The 22,143-nt window shown below is 35.8% G+C and overlaps 1 long non-coding RNA gene across 1 annotated transcript; it reads left to right on the plus strand.

Annotated features, from left to right (window-relative positions):
- Positions 1-375: 375 nt before the first annotated feature.
- Positions 376-8,985, plus strand: LOC138311863 (uncharacterized). The gene is made up of 3 exons (XR_011206770.1): positions 376-1,394; positions 2,945-3,297; positions 3,584-8,985. It is a non-coding gene; the product is annotated as an uncharacterized lncRNA (long non-coding RNA).
- Positions 8,986-22,143: the final 13,158 nt, after the last annotated feature.

A 22,143-nucleotide genomic window follows, 5' to 3' on the forward strand; every position in this document is an offset into this window, starting at 1 on the left:
AGAAAGAAAGTTTGTAAGAAAGTTTGTAAGAAAGTTTGTAAGAAAGTTAGAAAGAAAGTTTGTAAGAAAGTTTGTAAGAAAGTTAGAAAGAAAGTTAGAAAGAAAGTTTGTAAGAAAGTTTGTAAGAAAGTTAGAAAGAAAGTTTGTAAGAAAGTTAGAAAGAAAGTTTGTAAGAAAGTTTGTAAGAAAGTTAGAAAGAAAGTTTGTAAGAAAGTTAGAAAGAAAGTTAGAAAGAAAGTTTGTAAGAAAGTTTGTAAGAAAGTTTGTAAGAAAGTTGGAAAGAAAGTTCGTAAGAAAGTTTGTAAGAAAGTTTGTAAGAAAGTTAGAAAGAAAGTTTGTAAGAAAGTTTGTAAGAAAGTTAGAAAGAAAGTTTGTAAGAAAGTTTGTAAGAAAGTTAGAAAGAAAGTTTGTAAGAAAGTTAGAAAGAAAGTTTGTAAGAAAGTTTGTAAGAAAGTTTGTAAGAAAGTTAGAAAGAAAGTTTGTAAGGAAGTTTGTAAGAAAGTTGATGAAAGTTTGTAAGAAAGCTTATGAAAGTTTGAAAAAATGTTTCTAAGAAAGTTTGTAAGAAAGTTAGAAAGAAAGTTAGTTAGAAAGATCGTTAGTGTTAACGTGTGACGAATGAAAGCCCCCCTGTGAGGGGACATCTGTTTATATTTAAAAGGCTGACCCCAAGGCCCCAACCTTGGCAGCTTTCAAATGTATAAATGTTCTGGGGTATTAAAATTGTGTTTTTATGAAAAATGAAAAAAAAAAAAAAAAAAAAAAAAAAAAAAAAAAAAAAAAAAAAAAAAAAAAAAAAAAAAAAAAAAAAAAAAAAAAAAAAAAAAAAAAAAAAAAAAAAAAAAAAAAAAAAAAAAAAAAAAAAAAAAAAAGTTAATATTGTAAATAAAAATGTAAATATTGTAAATAAAAAAATTCACAATGGCAATACATGACATGATCCTGATGTCATAATAATTTCAAATATTTTCATATTTTTCAGGATAGTGATACCATGAAGATATGCGACAACCATCAGGACAGTGACACCAGATAGCAAACGTTCTTTGATAGCGACCCATAATGCTTAGCAGAGCATCTGGACCAGGATAGTGATTCAATCAGGACAGTGACAACCATCAGGATAGAGACAACCACCAGGATAGTGATACCATGAAGATATGCGACAACCATCAGGACAGTGACACTAGATAGAAAACGTTCTTTGATAGCGACCCATAATGCTTAGCAGAGCATCTGGACCAGGATAGTGATTCAATCAGGACAGTGACAACCATCAGGATAGAGACAACCACCAGGATAGTGACAACCATCAATATTGAGAACCATCAGAATAATGACACCCGATGGCAGACGTAATGGTGACTAGTAGTGATTAGCAGAGCTCCATTCAGGTACATTTACTATTAAAAACTTATATTAAAAAAAGCTATAATTGAATTGTAAAATTAAACTACAGTGTTATTGCAACTGCATGTGTGTATTTTGTGCCCATCACCATCAAGTGGTGGGTCATTCAAATTATCTTTTATCCTTGGACCAGTGTCCGTTCGGAAATACTTAGGTATCACTATGTCTGCACTGTCGTCGTCTGGGAAATGGTTTCTGTGCGATAACTTAAATATTTAATGTCCGATTTCAATCAAAGGTTCATTGCTTTATATCGATAAGATCTCAGACGAGTTCGATAATTGTCAAAATCTGTCAATATTTACAAGAGTTACGGGACCTTAAAATTGTCAAAATAGATAAATCCATGGTTTCCACTCAATAGCTTTAGTATTTATTGTCTAATTTCAACCATTTGGTATATTGCTTTTTATCAATGTGATCTCGGATGAGTTCAATAATTGTCAAAATCCATCAATATTGTCAAGAGTAATGGGACTTTAAAATTGTCAAAACAGATAAATCCATGGTTTTCACTTGATAACTTTGGTATTGTCCAATTTCAACCAAAGGAGTAGATATGATAGGACCAGTATTTGGCCTTAATTTTTCAGGCCGAAAAAAATAACTCTGATCCCCATCTATTTCATATCAATAAATACTCTCATACTTGCCATTCATTAAAACATATTTTTTATAACCATGTACACGATGTGTCCCACCTATGACGTCATCAAATTGATGATTTTCCTCTTCTCGCCAAATTTTGCTAGAAATTCATCATCTTTAGGTTAGAAAAGGCTTGAAATGAATTTGGCCGCCACCTTGGAGCAACTTTAAATTTTGCATGGATATGCGTAAATACACGATACACAACGTGTGAAAATCTCTTTCTGCTCCACGAAGGCGGCCACATTCATTTTTAGAGAAAACCACTCAAAAAGTATGATTTTTCAAGGATTTTTGTGAAAAATGGCGGGAAACTGCATGTTGATGACGTCATAGTGAACATAATTGGCACATGCGGGATATTTTCGAGATGTAATGTGTTAGCAAATGTATTCAGCTGTTATATGGCAAAATATGTTGTTCTTTACAGGAGAATTAATTTTGAGGCCATATTCGAGTCTTAACGTACCTTCTCCTTTGGTATATTGGTTAATAAGATCTGGAAGTGGTTTGATACTGGTCCAAATCCATCCATATTTGCAAGAGTTACGGGACTTGATAACTTCACCTAATAATTAACAATATTTTCAACTGTAAATAACTATTTTTGTGATGCTGTGCAGGCGACACATCCACTTCCGTGGAATTCTTGTGTCCATTGATAATTTATCAAAACTACAAAGGGATCTCTCTCAATTTTCATGCAAGAATAAAGGTTTCCCTAGTACCCTTGTTGAGCACATTGCATATTGGGGCTCATATGTCTAAAATAGCTAACAGACAGCTAATTTGAATTTGAATAGTTAAGTTTGTAACCACTGGGTTCAATCAGATCATATGTTTTTCACCAAACTAACTGATTTCACTTTTTCTCCCCAAATGGCAGCTGCAGTATCTTTTGGTGATCTACAAGGTTCATAACTCTTCTAAGTGGCTGTTCACCCCCAAGAAAAGGAAGTTTTATTATTGTAACTGTTGTTGGCAATTCAAAATAATTGGCATCTTAGGATTGTGATGATCACCATGATAGTGACAACCAGTATATCGACAACCATCAGGATTATAGTGACACCATCAAAAAAATGACAACCATCAGGATTATAGTGACACCATCAAAAAAATGACAACCATCAGGATTATAGTGACACCATCAAAAAAATGACAACCATCAGGATAGTGATGCCCGATGGCAGACGTTCCGTGATGGTGACCATTAGTGATTAGCAGAGCTCCAAACAGGTACATTTACTATAAAACCTCATGTGTAAAGCTTACATCTAATTGTAAAGTTAAATTGCAGTTTTATTGCTCATGTTATTTCGAATCAACATACTATCTGTATATATGTTTCCCTAGTACCCTTGTTGAGTAGTAATTTTGGGAAAATATGTCTGCCAAGTAGCTAACATGCAGCTATCTTTTATTAGTGGAATTTTGTAACCGCAATCTTTAAAAGAAACTATAAACATGTCATATCATGATTTCCACTTTACTGAATGATTTCACTATTTCTCTCCAATGACAGCTGCAGTATCTTGACCACTTTTGGGGTTCTGCAAGGCACTGGACTCATTGGCTGTTCAATCCAAGACAAGGAAGTTTTAGTTTGGCGACTCTTGTTGGCAAACCCAAAACAGTAGGCATCGGAGAAAAGTGATACCATCAAGTTAGTGACATCCGTCAGGATAGTGACCACCATGAGGTTAGTGGCAATTAACCATCAGAATAGTAACAGCCAGGGTCATGTAAGGACGTGCCAGGTTTGTTGGTGGAGGAAAGCCGGAGTACCCGGGGAAAAATCACCGGCCAGTGGTCAGTACCTGGCAACTGCCCCACATGGGATTCGAACCCATAGCCATAACCATCAGGAATTTGACAACCATGAAGATAGTGACACCATTGGATCGTAACAACCACCAGGATAGTGACAACCCGAATGGCAACTCCAGTATCTGCGCACCTCATTTGGTGCCTGGCTCTTATCTCATCTCAAAAGAAGGAAGTCTGGTGACTCCTGTTGACAATCCAAAATGTTCGATAGTGATACCATCAAGATAGTGTCAATTATCAGGATAGTGACACCCGATGGCAGATGATCCCTGATAAATAGTGATTGGCAGATACCGGTACCTTTCCATTCAGGTACTGTTATGAAATTTAGTAAATTAAATCAAAGTCAATTTCTTTTTTTCACTCATTAAAGAGAGATAAAGATGTTAATGAATTATTAAACTTTAAGGTCAATACTTGAGTTATACACACTATCAATACGAACTGAATACCACTAATGGATCTGCTCTGGTGAGGTTTCCGTCTCGTTGAAGTCTCGATTCATCTTTAATTAAAGATTTTTAAAAACTAATTTTCACCATTTAATTTGTAGCAAGTTGCTATATAAAAATATGTTACGAAGTGGACTTCTTTTTGTTGTAAATTTTTCATATATGAGTTTGATTTGGCGGCCATTTTGAAAACGTGCATTTTTTACATTTTAAATTTGTAGAGAGGTGAAATTTCACCTTGTTAGCTTCAATAGTTTTACTTAACTTGTCAGTGCAACAACAGTTTTAGATACATTGAGTTAATTTTTGCTGTAAATCGTTTTGTTATGATCACTGAGATGTCAATGATAAGCATTTAAGGGGGGGATTATAACATATTGGTCTTTATTTTTTACATTTTAGTGAAAGATCAACTTCTTTTAATTTTTTACAAGAAAAGCTGAAAAATAACACATTTTGTAATTGGACAAAACATCAAACACACTGACCCCCTGTTTTTATGATGGTTTTAGAAACAACTTTGAGCTGCAAAAAGTCAGTCATCAGAACTTTTTCTGGGAAGCGTTCAATCTGGCAAAAACGAGGTATTTTCATCTTCAAAATTTAGGGGGTAGGGGGGACATACACAGCTGTTCTGAGCAAAAATATGGGTTGACAGTGTGTTATTATTTTTGCTTTAAAACAAACTTTGGTTTTGTCAATTTCATGAATATTAAACTTATCAGACAACTAATTTGCAAAATATTGCTTTAGATTATCGTTTGTATAGTCAGACAAATTTTACTTTTAACCAGAGCAGATCCTTAATACCAGGATCGATTTAATAAAAAAAGTTTTCACACTAGTGCCAAAATCATTTACGAAATATTTCATTGAATTTTGTTACTCTGGGATGTTCCACCGCCGACAGAGCATAAACGATACCCATTATTATTTGAACGGTAAATGATAGTTAATGATGTTAATAATGTATGTCTCTAATACAAAAATACATATTAAATCATTTATTTTGCTTTTGGTACATGCGAAATCAATACTTCATTCGATATAGGGCATTATTTAAGCGCCATGGATTTCTTTCGGGACAAAATTGAGTATTTTTAATATTTTTCTATTGAAATAAAAAAGAAGCTCAAACTTTTCAATGGTGGTAATTGTGTAAGTAACTTTTGTAACTGAAGAAAAATACTAATTCATCTGCTCCTGTTTTTGATAGAGAAAAAATACTGTATGTCAGCGGTGGATCATCTTTATGTTTTTAGCAACTAGATCATATCAGTATGATGGTAGAAGGAGAACTATTTTTGATAAAGAGACTTACCTAGTGAACTAGTGTCAAGGGAGACAAAAGATTTTTAGCGCGTTTATTCTTATAAAAGACGAATGCCTTTTTTTCATCAAAACAGAAACCTCCCATCATTTGAAAATAAAGTCTTAAGGTTAAGAATATACATTATAATTACATCTATTTATTCTAAAAAATCTAACATTGCACAACCGAAGATAAAAAATTCAAATTCTTGTCTCTGATTTCAAATTACATTGACTTATATTTTCCAAATAATTCAGAATTTCATATTCTAAAAATGACACATTTAGTAATGTTATGTTTTAGTCTATGAAGGCCAGAAGGGTCATTTTTTGCTCTTGCAATAACAAGTATGTTTTGAAAAATAATTCTTGGTCATAATCTTTGGAAAAATTGTCATTGTGTGTCCTGTTTTTGGGTAATTTCTTTTTTTTCCAAATTTCATTTTATATTATTCAATTAATGAATATAGAAAAGTAAAGTTCTTTAATCCTTTTACTCACTCTGCAAGACATTGACGAAAAACCTCCCAACTGACAGGACACAAACGACTAGACGGGACTGACGTGGGAGGCGCGTACGATCTGACCCTATCACTAAAACTACTAATTCACATTCTCACTCCAAAGGACTTAATTTCTATATTCTTTAGTCAATGATTTTAAGATAAACTTCAAAAATTATATTTTTTCATTTTTGAAAATATTGTCCTTCAACACATACTGGCTTGAGCTGTTATGACCATCTGCCTTGTAGACCAGAAAATAGCATTGAAAAAAGTGTGGTAATAAAATAATCATTGAAAAATCAATATGATATGGAATAAGATTTAGTAAGATAGATCAATTTGAAACTATACTGTCTTAATTTGTCGTTGATAACAAATTCAATTAAGGAGTTATCTCACTTTATTTCTAAATATCACCTACAGGTACTGTAGATGTCACCAGTACATAAGTGACCTACAGGTACTGTAGATGTCATCAGTACGTAAGTGAACAAAAAATCAAAATTATGGAATTTATGAATTTTATTTTGAAACAAATACGTGTACATTGTATATCATTTTTATATGGGGCAAATAAGTAATTCTAACAGTGTGGACAAAAGATTGTTGAATTTTCAAGGCGATCTGTCCCTTTGTCTATAAGGATCCAGTGTTATATGGAAAATAACTGTTGATATTACTTCCTTGACCAATATCATTTTTATGTATGGTTTCAAAAGAATTAAAGCACTTATGCATCTGTTAAGAATCATCAAGTGTCTACAAAAATCACGAGTTTTCTATGTATGTATTGCATTTTTTGTCTTTGTGTGACCAGAAACATATATATGGGCCATTTTTAGATTGGCAGATGCACTTCTGTATAGGCTAACGATATATATGCTCTTTAGATATGCTCTTAAATAGTAAATATAGGAGAATAACTTTGATATGTTATAAAAGTTCAATAATTTTCAGATAGTTTTAGTAGACTTTAGAAATAAAAAAAATAACATTTTAACTTACATACTATAATGTAACACAAAATGCACTTCCAGTTTTGAATGTCTGACTGTCTAAAATTAAAGTATAATTTTCTTATTTTCATGCTTTCAAAAATCATGACCATGATATGTTTAATCTTTGTATTGATGCAAAACTATGAATTAAAGTTAGCCGAGGGAAAATGCCTTTAATGTCTAAACCAGAGGTCCATCTTACGTCAACAAAAACATATGTTTCTGGTGTGACAATGTTTTCTGTTACAATATTGTCAGAAGGTTTTCCAGAGTTTTTACTATGTTGGTCTTATCTCTGGTTTTTAACCTTGGACATGAATACATGAGTATTTTATCATTGTACATTTTATGAGTAAGATTTGAACCCCATCTTTGCTGCTTCTCATTTATAATGCTGAATAGAAATGTAAAGCAATTACAACACTTGTATGACAACCAATTTTTTATAATTATGTCATCAATAAATTATCATTTAACCAATTGATAAATTATCATTTTAATAAGATCATTAATGAATTATCATTTTATCAACATCAAATAGATTCAAACGTCAAATCCTATTTAAAGATGCTCCACCGCTGACAAATGGTATTTTTTCACTATCAAAAACAGAAGCAGACGATTTAGTATTTTTCTTCAGTTACAAAAGTTACTTACTTCACACCATTACCACCTTTGAAAAGTTTGAGCTTTTAATTTTACTTCAAGTTAAAAATATGAAAAATAATTAATTGTATCCCGAAAAAATTCTGTGGCACTTTATCCTATATGGAATGAAGTACTGATTGCGCAAGCACTTAAGGCGAAATAAATTATTTTATATTATTTTTTGTGTTAATTAGGCATGAATAGACAGGATTAATTACAAATTATTGTTCAAATGATGAACATCATTTATGCTCTGTCGGCGGTGAAGCATCTTTAATCGAGGGGAACAATCATAATATTCTCAAATTGTAAATCAGTCCAACAACTTCAATTATTTAATACAGAATTAGATTTATTAGAAGGGTATACATATCTAGGTATATTATCTAATACAAAATTAGATTTATTAGAAGGGTATACATATCTAGGTATATTATTTAATACAGAATTAGATTTATTAGAAGGGTATACATATCTAGGTATATTATTTAATACAGAATTAGATTTATTAGAAGGGTATACATAAGGTATATTATTTAATACAGAATTAGATTTATTAGAAGGGTATACATATCTAGGTACATTATCTAATACAGAATTAGATTTATTAGAAGGGTATACATATCTAGGTACATTATCTAATACAGAATTAGATTTATTAGAAGGGTATACATATCTAGGTATATTATTTAATACAGAATTAGATTTATTAGAAGGGTATACATATCTAGGTATATTATTTAATACAGAATTAGATTTATTAGAAGGGTATACATATCGAGGTATATATACATTTTTTATTTTGATGTTAGCTTTTTTAAAGCAAGGAAACTGCCGAAAAAGCAAGTAAATCTATTTGCTATCTAAAAGAAACTTATCTATTCCTGTTGATATTCAATTCACTTGTAATGCCAGTTCTTTTGAAAATGTATCCATACAAAGTGTGAAGATTTGAAAATACAAATGTTATAGAAAAAGACATTTGCAATTTTGTAAAGGCATCCTTAAATTAAGAAAGTGTACAAACAATTTCATGCTCTTTGGCGAGCTTGCTATTGAAATAAAATACAGAATTATGTTTTGCACAACCTTATAACATTAAGTAAATGATCAAGTAACTTTTGTAAATTCTTTTAATTAATGTCACATGTTAAAGATATTAGATCAATTAACTTTTGTAAACTCTTTTAAATTAATGTCACATGTTAAAGATATTAGATCCTTTTGTAAATTCTTTTAAATTAACTTTTGTAAATTCTTTTAAAATGTCACATGTTAAAGATGTTATATTTATCCAGAGCTGACTTAAAGTAATGTTTGAATACACTGTATATATAATCAAATAGCTAGTTTACAAAAGATGAATTTAAGATCAATTCATCAATTTATTCAGAAACTGTATGATGATATTGACACAGTTTGACATAGTAAAGTATTTTATTAGAACTTAATGAAATGATAGCAAAATTATGTATACATTTAGAACCGCTTATATTAATCTACACGAAGAATCATGAATCGAAGATAGTTTCGTATTCTGCAAAATGAGAGAAATTGTAATTTATGTAAATCAACATTGGCAATATATTTTATCTTTTTAAAATGAGCACAGGAATCAGTAATGTTTTAAGAAATAAATCTTATTCTAAAATAAATGCACTAATACTTATTCAAGTCAAGAACTAATGCAAGGAAAGTTCAATATATTTAATGGTAAAACCTAGATACAAATGGCAGATTCTTAGAAAATTTATGTAAACTAATTCAAAATCAATCTTTATCAAGTGGCCTTTCTGACCTAATTCATTACCTGTTAAGTGCTCTTGATTACTTTTCAATTATATATGTACATGTATATATGCTAAGAGCACTAATATTTTGATTGCTTTATGCCATATATCACATATTTATTACAAAAATTTGACTTCTTACATACTTTTATGAGTCAGAGAGAATAAATAAACCTTGAATCCTGCACTTAATCACTGGTCAGTTAAAGTTTCAGTGGCAGATTATTTGACCAATGAAATCTGACTACATGTCAGGTACTGCTCATTTTTAAGGGCCGAACAAGAACGTTAAGCCCAATCCATCAATCAAAGGGCCCCGCTTGTCTCAGCCTGCAGATAACTTTTCAAGAGTATCCATTGTACGGCTAAATTAGGAAATATATATTAATTCCAACACTTGTTGTTTAATAACCCACCCATATATATGTGCATTTTTTGTCTTTATGTATGACAAGTTTATAGGTTACACTATTGTCAAGTTTTTCTAGAGGTGGTTTATTTTCCTGTGTTACAGTTTTTTATCTCTGGTTTTTAACCTTGGACATGAATGAATACTAGATACAATATTATATTATCAGCGGCAGATTATTTGACCAATGAAATCTGAAAACGAGATAACCAGTGTACAGTGATTATGAAATTTACCAACATAACTTATTAATTATTTAATACCCACCCCCCCCACCCCCTTCCCCTAATGACTCCCATCCCATTTATATCTAAGGGTTTTCTATATGTACATGTATGTACTGCATAATTGCAAGTTTTTAGGTAACACTATTGTCAGAAGGTTTTCTAGAGTTTTTTTCTGTATTAATTACAGTTTTATCTCTAGTTTTTAACCCTCAGACATGAATACAAGAGTATAATTGTATCAGCAAGATTTGTACCCCATATTTGCTGCCTCTCTTTTATATGGTAAACTATTGTCATGATTTCCAGAGTTTTTTTTCTGTATTGCAGTTTTTTATCTCTGGTTTTAAAACCTCAGACATGAATACAAGTGTATTGTATCATTGAATCAGCAAGATTTGTACCCCATATTTGCTGCTTCTCTATTATATGGTAAACTATTGTCGGGTTTTCCAGAGTTTTTTTTCTGTATTACAGTTTTATCTCTGGTTTTTAACCCTGGACATGAATACAAAAGTGATATATCATTGTATCAGAAAGATTTGTACTCCATCTTTGCTGCTTTTCATTTATATATCTATATGTATGTACTTCATATTTTTGTCTTTGTGTATGACAACTTTTGTCGTTACACTAATGTCAGAAGGTTTTCCAGAGGTTTTTTTTCTGTATCACAGTTTTATCTCTGGTTTTTTATTTCGGACATCAATACAAAAGATTATATTGTATCAATGTGTCTACATATACCGCATGTGGGGGGCATTGTCACTTCCCAGTCTGCAGATAACTTTTCAAGAAAAAGCCATTGTACGGTGATTAAGAAATTTGTATTTTAATTTCATTACTTATTAACCCACACTTATGACCCGCGTCCTAATTTAATGCTAGTTTATATATATTTAGGAAGTGCTTACTATATGTGTTTACTGAATTAGTTTTGTCTTTGTGTGCGACAACTTTTGTGGTTACACTATTGTCAGAAAAGTTTTCCAGAGTTTTTTTCTCTCTGTATTACAGTTTTTTCTCTGGTTTTTAATCCTGGATATGAATACAAGAGTAATATATCCTTGTATCAGCAAGATGGCAAAATGTATGTTATACCCCATCTTTGCTGCTTCTCATTTATATTTCTATATGCATGTACTACATATTTTTCTTTGTGTATGACAACTTTTTATGTTTCACTATTTTCAGAAAGTTTTCCAGAGTTTTTTCTGTGTTACAGTTTTATCTCTGGTTTTTAGCCCTGGTCATGAAAACATGTACACGATATATCTTGTATCAGCAAGATAACTTTTTATGTTTCACTATTTTCAGAAAGTTTTCCAGAGTTTTTTCTGTGTTACAGTTTTATCTCTGGTTTTTAGCCCTGGTCATGAATACATGTACACGATATATCTTGTATCAGCAAGATGGCAAGATTTGAACCCCATCTTTGCTGTTTCTCATTTATAACGTAATGCGATTACAATACTTGTATGACAACCAATTTTTGATGATAACTACGTCATCAAATAAATGACCATTTCAACATCAATTTGATTATGTTGTCTTTAATTGCAGTGAGTTAAAGCAGCAAACGAGCTGCAGGTTCTGATCAGGGTCAGGTTAAGGCCAAATAAAAAAATATTCTTGTTTCTGGTAACACCCTTGAATTTTTTTATATACATTATTTTTCCTCTTCATCCCAGTTTCTTGCAGTAAAAAAACTGAAATAGACTTTATTCAACCTTATATAAACCATGGATTTGATTTCCCGGTTATTATTAGTGTCTTAAATTTACCGCATTTGTACCCACATTCCTAATTTTGTGCAAAACCAAACAAAATTGAGGTTGTTATTTGTTTGCTTGAGGACAAAACTGATAAAAAGTTTTTGAGTAGGCTCTAATTTTATAGAGTTGGTCGGGTTACCGGAAACACAAATATTTTTTGTATGGCCTAACATGAATGATCAGAAAATTAACCATGTCCGTTTTAAATTTAGAATTATGCCAAATTCGCATCATAGTCTTTACCAACAATTCAATGCTAATTATACACTTATTCAAAGATTAGGCAATTGGCTTTGACTTTGTTGTGCTCTTTGGGCGAATTGACTTCGTACACAAAAAAAATAATTCCGACATCTTTTCCCAACTAGACAATCTAGTCCGTTGAGATTCACTTCCAAGATTCTCAGGTACCAGTATCTCAAACTTTCCTTAACTTAGACTTCTCCATAGGAAATCTTAAGTTAAAAAAAAATCTGTAATGCTTTCCTATGCAGAATTTAAAAGTTAAGGAAAGGAAATCCTTGAATTTAAGGAATGTTCATGAAACGATCAGGAAGAAACAATTTGATTGGCATATTTGAAAGGTCACCAGAACGTGACCCCTAACGTAATGTTGATGCAAGGGGACGTAACCCATGATGGATCATGAAATTAATAATATAGATGCTGTGACCATATGTACCTGAAATATTTTAATGTAAAGTTTGAAAGATCACCGGTCTGGTGTGTATCGACTAGTTACTTTGGAAAGCTGATTTATACCAGTTTGTGAACAGAAATGGACAAATCCTGAACTGTATTAAACCACATGAGAGTATTGAAGCAAGAAGAAGACAAGGCCCATGGGCCTTAACGGTCACCTGAGTTAGAATATATAATGAAACAAATAATGAAACAAATTACAGACATATAAACACTATAAGCTGGGCCTTGAAGTTGTTCAGTGATTTAGTATTTGCTTCCATCAAACCTGTGAACTTAGAGGTATTTTTTGAAATTTTAATCATTTTGACCCTGTTTGGTCCTGCCCCTCTGGTCCCAGGGGGTCATCGAGGACGGATATGGATGTGAAAATGCTATATCTTAGGCTAATAATTCTAATCAAGGTTGATTAATTTCCTACGAAAATTGGGCAAATAATGTTCACAAATATGTTTTTCCTATATAAACTAAAGTAAACTTGACCCCTCCTCAGGGGTAACGCGAGACCTCAAGGTCATATAATTCACAATTTTTTATAAAACACCTTAAGACCTTTCTATCTATAATTATTTGATTCTACTATATCCAGAATTTTAGAAGATTTTTGAAGTTTTAGCCTATTTGACCCTTTTTTAGCCCCGCCCCTCTGCCCCCAGGGGGTCGGCCAAGACCAATGTGGATATGATATTAAAATGCTATCTCAGGCTAATAATTCTAACCAAGTTTGACTCCTTTCCTATGAAAATTGAGCAAACAATGCTCATTAATGTGTTTTTCCTATATAAACTAAAGTAAACTTGACCCCCTCCCCAAGGGGAAACGTGAGACCCCAGGGTCATATAATTTACAATTTTTATAAACAAACTTTAAGACCTTTTCATCTATAAAGTGTATTTGATTATACCATTTCCAGAATGTTAAAAGAATATTTTTGAAGTTTTAGCCTATTTGACCTTTTTTGGCCCCGCCCCTCTGCCCCCAGGGGGTCGGTCAGGACCAATGTGGATATGATATTAAAATGCTATCTCAGGCTAATAATTCTAACCAAGTTTGACTCCTTTCCTATGAAAATTGAGCAAAAAATGCTCATTAAAGTGTTTTTCCTATATAAACTATAGTAAACTTGACCCCCTCCCCAAGGGGAAACGTGAGACCCCAGGGTTATAAAATTTACAATTTTTATAAACCAACTTTAAGATCTTTTCATCTATAAAGTGTATTTGATTATACCATTTCCAGAATGTTAAAAGAATATTTTTGAAGTTTTAGCCTATTTGACCTTTTTTGGCCCCGCCCCTCTGCCCCCAGGGGGTCGGCCTGGACCAATATGGATATGATATTAAAATGCTATCTCAGGCTAATAATTCTAACCTAGTTAGACCCGTTTCCAATAAAAATTGAGCAAAAAATGCTCATAAATGTGTTTTCCCTATATAAACTATAGTAAACTTGACCCCCTCCCCAGGGGGAAACGTGAGAGTCCAGGATCATATAATTCACAATTTTTGTTAAAGACCTTAAGACCTTTCTATTTATGAAAAGTATTTGATTCTACCATTTCCAGAATTTCAGAAGAAGATTTTTGAAGTTTTAGTCTATTTGACCCTTTTTTAGCCCCACTCCTTTGCCCCCAGGGGGTCGGCCAAGACCAATGTGGATATGATATTAAAATGCTATCTCAGGCTAATAATTCTAACCTAGTTAGACCCGTTTCCAATAAAAATTGAGCAAAAAATGCTCATAAATGTGTTTTCCCTATATAAACTATAGTAAACTTGACCCCCTCCCCAGGGGGAAACGTGAGAGCCCAGGGTTATATAATTCACAATTTTTGTAAAGGACCTTAAGACCTTTCTATTTATGAAAAGTATTTGATTCTACCATTTCCAGAATTTCAGAAGAAGATTTTTGAAGTTTTAGCCTATTTGACCCCTTTTGACCCCGCCCCTAAGGCCCCTGGGGGTCAGTCATAGAAAATTTGTTAATAGGATTAAATGGCCATCTCATACTAATAATTCTGACTACATTTGACTCATTTCCTATTACAAATGACCAAATAATGAGCAAAAATGTGTTTTCCCAATATAAACTATAGTAAACTTAACCCCCCTCCCCAGGGTGAAACTAGAGACCCCAGGGTTATATAATTCACAATTTTTGTAAAGGACCTTAAGACCTTTCTATCTATGAAGAGTATTTGATTCTACCACATCTGTGAGTAGAGAAGAAGATTTTTGAAATTTTACTCAATTTTACCCCTTTTGGCCCCTCCCACAGCCCCCGGGGGGTGGGGACCATATAATTCACAATTTGGATTGGCCTTATGCCTTAGAAGGTTTGTGCAAAATTTCATTGAAATTGCTTCAGCAGTTTTGGAGAAGAAGTTGAAAATGTAAATTGTTTACGGACATACGATGCACGACGACGGACAAAAGGCGATTGGAATAGGTCACTTGAGCCTTCGTCTCAGGTGACCTAAAAATGGTATGGTAAGCAAGTATGTGAAACAGTGATTATTCCAAAATATAAAATAACAGATGTATGCAATGTTATACGCTGTTTCCTGAAATTGTGGATATTTTGCTGACAATTTTATAATAAAGCAACTAAAAGTGGTTAACAATAACAATTCTTTTTTTTTTTTTTCTTTAATTTTTGATTTTCCAAACAATGTTTTAACAAAGACTACATTTGCCACATATACATGCACATTACTACAATTTCCTTCCATTCTGGCATTTTCCTCTCATACACTAGAAATTACATTGGTTTTTTTTATTATTTATGAAAAGGGGGCAGGGGGGTAAGAAAAAAACAGATGGGGAGGGGGGAAGGAGGTTAAGTGGGATAAGGGTATGAAGAGGGATGGAACATGTATATAAACTAATAAATTAACAATTAACATAAGAGATAGAAAAGGGGAAAATAGGACAGAAAATGGATATCACTTCACAGATCTATACAAATGTATACATAGTGCAAGCATGACACATGGAAAAACATGTATAAATAAACAATAACAATTCAATTTAATCACAAGAAACTGCGGTGTAAATCTCAATGAAATTAGGTTATTTTGTCATAAAGACCATTTATTTAGGTAATTCTAATACTGCTTAGTTGACCTTTACCTGGAATAATTGTTAACGTACATTTTTTTCAGAAGAAGGAATAAAGTTATTTTGAAATATTGTGGGTTTGAATCGTCACTGGTTTTTGAAGTTCGTGTTCCTTTTTAGGCACATCAGTTTTAATGTTATGTTTTAAGCTCTAAACATCAAAATGGTTGAAAATGATACTAGAATTCATGAGGAGTGAGTCTGATACAAGCAGAAATGTAGCTAATTGACATAAGCAAATAACAAATAAACGCCAAATCCATGCAAGAAATCAGAATAATTCTCCTGAAATATACAGCTTAGACTCAAATTATTATGATACACTTGGTTTGTAATAACAAGTTATGTTATGAATACAAGTTCATTTTTTCTTTTCTAGGTGTTCCCCTTCCCCCAAGGATGTTTCTGGCCAAATTTGGTAAGAATCCATGCAGAACTCTAGCTAGTACCCTCCTTGGGTCTAGAGCCAAAATTTATACATATTCTGTTCCCTTTCTCCCAAGGATCTTTCTTAAGGTTAAAATTAGGTAACAATCTGCATTCCATTCAGAACTCTGACTAGTAGCGATTTAAAAGATTTACCTCTATTTCCCCTATTAGGCCCGCCCCTCCTGCCCCCCTGGGTGTCAGAGCCCAAATTTGTACAAACTCTATCCCCCTTCCCCCAAGGATAGCTGTTCTGGCCAAATTTGGTTAGAATCCATGCAGAACTCCATGACAAGCAGCTATTTAAAGGAAATGTTGATGGACGGATGCTGCACCATACATAAGCTCACCTGGTCCAAAGGGCTGCCCTTGGGGTTTAGACCCAAAATATATACAAAGTCTATTCCCGCCGCAGTAGACATGATAAGCTAACCAGCCCTTTGGGCCAGGCGATCTAAAAAACTTTAGAAATTTGGAACTTAATTTATCTTGAGCAAGTATAGTATTATAATATAAAGTATCCATTGCAGTTATAGTTTTAAGTCTTAAGTATGTATGCTGACTGAAAGTACATGATAACAAAGATAAAACTTTCCATTTGCTAAGTACTACCATAATAATTGTAACCATGTGTGTTTTTAATTGAAGCCATCTTTAGTGACCTTAGGCCTAGCTACTTAATGCATTAAAATCAAATCTAACCACATAATCTGATATCCTTTAAACGTCCAGCAAGTTTTGGATTGGGGTTTAATTTTGTCAATATTTATATACCCGGGTATACAAATGAATGGAAAATTGTGGAAAATATGCATACTTAAGTTATGACAATGTATTACTGCACAAAGGACAATGTTACAGATCTTGGATCTATCTTGTCAACTTCCGAGGGGAATACTTCTACCTAGATGTCAATGGTAAGTCTTAATGTCTGGTCTACAACTAATGCAGATAGGGTATTAGGTACCAGCCAAATTCCAACCAGGAAACCAATATGTACTAGCCCTAAAACAAGAGGCCCACAGGGCCTGTATCACTCACCTGGTTTGTAATGCCAAGTTATGTTCTGAATACAGGTTCATTGTTTCTTTTCTATAGGAATTTAAATATTTACCTCTATTTCCCCTATCAGGCCCGGCCCCTCCTGCCCTCGGGGGGTTCAGAGCCAAAATATATACAAACTCTGGTCCCCTTCCCCCAAGGATGTTTCTGACCAAATTTGGTTACAATCCATGTGGATCCCTATGAAAAGAAATGATTTAAATGATTTGCCTCTATTTCCCCTATTGGACCTGCCCCTCCTGTCCCCAGGGGGTCAGAGCCAAAATTATAACAATTAAACTCTGTTCCCCTTTCCCCAAGGATGTTTCTGGCCAAATTTGATTAGAATTCATTCAAATATCTATGACAAGTAGCAATTTAAAGGATTTACCTCTATTTCCCCTATGGGACCCCACCCCTTCTACCCCCCCCCCCAGGGGGGGGGGTGGGTTGTCAGAGCCAAAATTTATACAAAATCTGTTCCCTTTCACCCAATGATGCTACTGGCCAAATTAGGGTACAATCCATGCCGAACTCTATGACTAGTTGCGATTTAAAGAATTTACCTCTATTTCCCATATTGGGCCCCACCCCTCCTGCCCCTGGTGGGTCAGAGCCAAAGTTTGCACAAACTCTATTCCCCTTTCCCCTAGGATGTTTCTAGTCAAATTTGGTTAGAATCCATGCAGAACTCTATGAAAAGTAGTAATTTCAAGGATTTACCTCTATTCCCCCTATTGGGCCCTGCCCCTCCTGCCCCCTGGGGGTCAGAGCCAAAATCTATGTAAACTCTGTTCCCCTTCCCCCAAGGATGTTTCTGACCAGATTTTGTTAGAATCCATGCAGAACTCTGTGACTAGTAGTGTTTTAAAGGAAATGTTGACGGACGGACGACAGACAGACTGACAACAGACACCGCGCCATGACATAAGCTCTTTAGTTAACAAGAAGGCGTTCATGATTGAGCCTATTTCAATAAGGTCAAGGTCATGAATTCATTTAAACGAGGTGTAATATTGACACATTAAAACATTTCAGCCTATTTGATCCCTGCGACAATAAATGAAGGTCAAGGTCATTCAGATGAATAAACTTTTAAAGTCTTCAATCCCTGCATACAGGTATAATATTAGGTCTCTTTGACTTCTACATATTTATAAGAGTCTGTAAAATTCAAAGACGCTCCACCGCTGACAAATGGTATTTTTTCACTATTAAAAACAGGAGCAGACGATTTAGTATTTTTAGCTCAACTGGCCCGAAGGGCCAGTGAGCTTATGTCATGGCGCGGCGTCCGTCGTTCGTCCGTCCGTCCGTCGTCCGTCAGTCTGTCGTCCGTCCGTCCGTCAACATTTCCTGTAAATCGCTACTTGTCATAGAGTTCTGCATGAATTGTAACCAAATTTGGCCACAAACATCCTTGGGGGAAGGGGAACAGGACTTGTATAAATTTTGGCTCTGACCCCCCGGGGGCAGGAGGGGCGGGGCCCAATAGGGAAAATAAAGGTAAATCCTATAAAACGCTACTTGTCCTAGAGTTCTGCATGGATTGTAACCAAATTTGGCCACAAACATCCTTGGGAGAAGGGGAACAGAACTTGTATAAAGTTTGGCTCTGACCCCCCGTGGGCAGGAGGGGCGGGGCCCAATAGGGAAAATAGAGGTAAATCCTATAAAACGCTACTTATCCTAGAGTTCTGCATGGATTGTAACCAAATTTGGCCACAAACATCCTTGGGAGAAGGGGAACAGAACTTGTATAAGTTTTGGCTCTGACCCCACGGGGGCAGGAAGGGCAGGGCCCAATAAGGGAAATAGAGGTAAATCCTATAAATTGCTACTTGTCCTAGAGTTCTGCATGGATTGTAACCAAATTTGGCCACAAACATCCTTGGGGGAAGGGGAACAGAACTTGTATAAATTTTGGCTCTGACACCCTGGGAGCAGGAGGGGCGGGGCCCAATAGGGGAAATAGAGGTAAATCCTATAAATCGCTACTTGTCCTAGAGTTCTGCATGGATTGTAACCAAATTTGGCCACAAACATCCTTGGGGGAAGGAGAACAGAACTTGTATAAATTTTGGCTCTGACCTCCCGGGGACAGGAGGGGCGGGGCACAATAGGGGAAATAGAGGTAAATCCTATAAATCGCTACTTGTCCTAGAGTTCTGCATGGATTGTAACCAAATTTGGCCACAAACATCCTTGGGGGAAGGGGAACAGAACCTGTATAAATTTTGGCTCTGACCCCCCGGGGGCAGGAGGGCGGGGCCCAATAGGGAAAATAAAGGTAAATCCTATAAAACGCTACTTGTCCTAGAGTTCTGCATGGATTGTAACCAAATTTGGCCACAAAATCCTTGGGGAAGGGGAAACAGAACTTGTATAAATTTTGGCTCTGACCCCCTGGGGGCAGGAGGGGCGGGGGCCCAATAGGGGAAATAGAGGTAAATCCTATAAATCGCTACTTGTCCTAGAGTTCTGCATGGATTGTAACCAAATTTGGCCACAAACATCCTTGGGGGAAGGGGAACAGAACTTGTATAAATTTTGGCTCTGACCCCCTGGGGGCAGGAGGGGCGGGGCCCAATAGGGGAAATAGAGGTAAATCCTATAAATCGCTACTTGTCCTAGAGTTCTGCATGGATTGTAACCAAATTTGGCCACAAACATCCTTGGGGGAAGGGAAACAGAACTTGTATAAATTTTGGCTCTGACCCCCCGGGGGCAGGAGGGGCGGGGCCCAATAGGGGAAATAGAGGTAAATCCTATAAATCGCTACTTGTCCTAGAGTTCTGCATGGATTGTAACCAAATTTGGCCACAAACATCCTTGGGGGAAGGGAAACAGAACTTGTATAAATTTTGGCTCTGACCCCCTGGGGGCAGGAGGGGCGGGGCCCAATAGGGAAAATAGAGGTAAATCCTATAAATCGCTACTTGTCCTAGAGTTCTGCATGGATTGTAACCAAATTTGGCCACAAACATCCTTGGGGGAAGGGGAACAGAACTTGTATAAATTTTGGCTCTGACCCCCGGGGGCAGGAGGGGCGGGGCCCAATAGGGGAAATAGAGGTAATCTTATAAATTGCTACTTGTCCTAGAGTTCTGCATGGATTGTAACCAAATTTGACCACAAACATCCTTGGGGGAAGGGAAACAGAACTTGTATAAATTTTGGCTCTGACCCCCTGGGGGCAGGAGGGGCGGGGCCCAATAGGGGAAATAGAGGTAAATCCTATAAATCGCTACTTGTCCTAGAGTTCTGCATGGATTGTAACCAAATTTGGCCACAAACATCCTTGGGGGAAGGGGAACAGAACTTGTATAAATTTTGGCTCTGACCCCCTGGGGGGCAGGAGGGGCGGGGCCCAATAGGGGAAATAGAGGTAAATCCTATAAATCGCTACTTGTCCTAGAGTTCTGCATGGATTGTAACCAAATTTGGCCACAAACATCCTTGGGGGAAGGGGAACAGAACTTGTATAAATTTTGGCTCTGACCCCCCGGGGGCAGGAGGGGCGGGGCCCAATAGGGAAAATAAAGGTAAATCCTATAAAACGCTACTTGTCCTAGAGTTCTGCATGGATTGTAACCAAATTTGGCCACAAACATCCTTGGGGGAAGGGAAACAGAACTTGTATAAATTTTGGCTCTGACCCCCTGGGGGCAGGAGGGGCGGGGCCCAATAGGGGAAATAGAGGTAAATCCTATAAATCGCTACTTGTCCTAGAGTTCTGCATGGATTGTAACCAAATTTGGCCACAAACATCCTTGGGGGAAGGGGAACAGAACTTGTATAAATTTTGGCTCTGACCCCCGGGGGCAGGGGGGCGGGGCCCAATAGGGGAAATAGAGGTAAATCTTATAAATCGCTACTTGTCCTAGAGTTCTGCATGGATTGTAACCAAATTTGGCCACAAACATCCTTGGGGGAAGGGGAACAGAACTTGTATAAATTTTGGCTCTGACCCCCTGGGGGGGCAGGAGGGGCGGGGCCCAATAGGGGAAATAAAGGTAAATCCTATAAAACGCTACTTGTCCTAGAGTTCTGCATGGATTGTAACCAAATTTGGCCACAAACATCCTTGGGGAAGGGAAACAGAACTTGTATAAATTTTGGCTCTGACCCCCCTGGGGGCAGGAGGGGCGGGGCCCAAAGGGAAAATAGAGGTAAATCTTATAAAACGCTACTTGTCCTAGAGTTCTGCATGGATTGTAACCAAATTTGGCCACAAACATCCTTGGGGGAAGGGAAACAGAACTTGTATAAATTTTGGCTCTGACCCCCCGGGGGCAGGAGGGGCGGGGCCCAATAGGGGAAATAAAGGTAAATCCTATAAATCGCTACTTGTCCTAGAGTTCTGCATGGATTGTAACCAAATTTGGCCACAAACATCCTTGGGGAAGGGGAACAGAACTTGTATAAATTTTGGCTCTGATCCCCAGGGGGCAGGAGGGGCGGGGCCCAATAGGGGAAATAGAGGTAAATCCTATAAATCGCTACTTGTCCTAGAGTTCTGCATGGATTGTAACCAAATTTGGCCACAAACATCCTTGGGGGAAGGGGAACAGAACTTGTATAAATTTTGGCTCTGACCCCCTGGGGGCAGGAGGGGCGGGGCCCAATAGGGGAAATAGAGGTAAATCCTATAAATTGCTACTTGTCCTAGAGTTCTGCATGGATTGTAACCAAATTTGGCCAGAAACATCCTTGGGGGAAGGGGAACAGAACTTGTATAAATTTTGGCTCTGACCCTCCCGGGGGGCAGGAGGGGCGGGGCCAATCAAATTGGCAATTTTCATATAAACAACTTTGACTCTGAAACTAAGCAGGTGATAGCACTCATAATGC

The sequence above is a fragment of the Argopecten irradians genome, unplaced genomic scaffold (genome assembly GCF_041381155.1).
Source record: "Argopecten irradians isolate NY unplaced genomic scaffold, Ai_NY scaffold_0139, whole genome shotgun sequence".
Lineage (NCBI taxonomy): Eukaryota > Metazoa > Mollusca > Bivalvia > Pectinida > Pectinidae > Argopecten > Argopecten irradians.